Source organism: Carlito syrichta, unplaced genomic scaffold, assembly GCF_000164805.1.
Source record: "Carlito syrichta isolate Samal-C Ts95f unplaced genomic scaffold, Tarsius_syrichta-2.0.1 Scaffold304008, whole genome shotgun sequence".
NCBI lineage: Eukaryota > Metazoa > Chordata > Mammalia > Primates > Tarsiidae > Carlito > Carlito syrichta.
In genome coordinates, this window is record NW_007248104.1 from 370,416 (window position 1) to 372,424 (window position 2,009).

The following is a 2,009-nucleotide window of genomic DNA, read 5'->3' on the forward strand; positions in this document are numbered from 1 at the left end:
GCCTCTTCCCTTTTATATTTTTGTGATCATTAAAGGATGCTCATTGCCTTGTAACCCCTTAAAATTTGAAAGGGTAGGGTGTTGATGTCCATTCCTGTAAAAAAAAAAAAGATAGTAGTGAAAATCAGAAAAAACCTCTGTGTTTCATTTTTTAAAAATTGTCATTATTATTTTTAATAGAAACGAAGTCTTGCTATGTTGCCCAGGCTGGTCTTGAATTCTTTGGCTCAAGATATCCTCTCACTTCAGCCTACTTAAGTGCTGGGATTATGGGGCTGAGTCGCCATGCCCAGCCTTTGTTTTCCTTTTAATTACCCTTCACCTCTGCCTCACATAGGTAAAAGAGAATTCTTGTACTCTGGTACGGTTGAAAACTGAATGTGGCTTGTCAAAATTTTACCTGGTCTATGTAGTGGAGTTTTAATTTTATCTTTGCTTCTTCTTCTTTTTTTACTTAAAAGAATAGAGAAAAATAAAATGCCTATGTGTCCATCAATAAAAAAAATCAGCTCCTAATATTTTCATCATACTCAAATTTTTCTAAAATTAAGTTTAAATGTTTAATTATTTGCCAATATTTTTTAAATGTGTGGTTTTTGCATAAAAACATGGATTTCTGGATTTAAAAATGTGAAAAGCCTGGCTTGCAAAACTAGGCTTGCATTCCTATGTGGGAACATTTACCTGGAACTGATTTGTTTCCATTCCACAGGGAATGAATGCTCCAGTTTGCCACGGTCCCCACCATTCCCTATTGCTTCTTACACACAGTCTTGGTTATCTGCTTGACCCTTGCAGGTAGGTGGGTTTCTGACATTTCTTTCTGTGGTCTTCTCTCCCATTCTCCTCCTCCCTGATAGTTCCCTTGGTTTCTTAATTTTTCTGGTCTTGCTGGGCTCGGTGGCTCAGCCTGTAATCCTGCGCCTTTTGGGAGGCTGAGGTGAGTGGATTGCCTGAGCCAGCGGGTTTGAGACCCGCCTGGGCAATGAGACCTCATCTCCACAATAAATCAAAAAATCAGCCGGGCGTGGTAGCACATGCCTGTAATTCCAGCTACTTGGAAGGCTGAGGCGGAAGGATCAATGGAGCCCAGCAGGTCGAGGCTGCGGTGGCCGGGAGCGGCCACTGCACTCCAGTCTGGGCAACAGAGTGAGACTCCAATTCAAAAAGAAAAAAAAAAATGTCTGGTCTTCCTAGTGCCCTACTTCTTTTTCTTCTCCACCTTTCACCAGAATGTCAGTTTTTAAGTTCCTTCCCTGGCTGGGCTTTGGGATCAGTGGAAGTCAGACCCTACAGGTGCCATGCTATGGAGGAGAGGATCTCTCCAGTGAATTCTTGGGAAACAACTTTCAGACAAAGCTTTCTCTTGGCAACTACTGATTATATCTTAGTATAATTCCAGTTTCTCATAACCATAAATGAGTCTCTGCTTTTTCTCCATTTTTTCCAACCCTACTCTCCTATGCCAGAACAGTAGAAGGTAGAGATTTATTTACTGGGAAAGGAATAAGGTGGGAGAAAATTCCCATCATGCCCCTTTGGAAAACATGAAAAATATTGCAATGCAGGAAAAAAAATCATTTTCAACATAACCCAGAGAGTTGGCCACTCCAGTATTTTCCTGCAGAATTTTTTAAATTTCTCTTTTCCATATAGTAGAGACTAGAGGAATACAATTTTGCATTTTCATTTCTTTTGTCACTGTTGAATAAGTATTACCCCATGATATTAAAAATGCTCACAAACATAATGTTAACGACTCTGTAACAGTTTATCACATTAATGTGCCCTCATTTGTTCAACCAGTGCCACATTACTGGATGAGAGACCCAAGAAACAAAGAAACTTAAAAAGCCATACTTGCTGTAAAAGTATTGTTTAGTTCACTATATTTTATATATCCCTACCTCATGTTCATTGTACTTTATGAAATCTTAGTACTTTAAATTCTACCTCAGACCCCGTAGAATTAGGCATATGTCGGGTGCCAGGTAGCGACTGATTGTGTA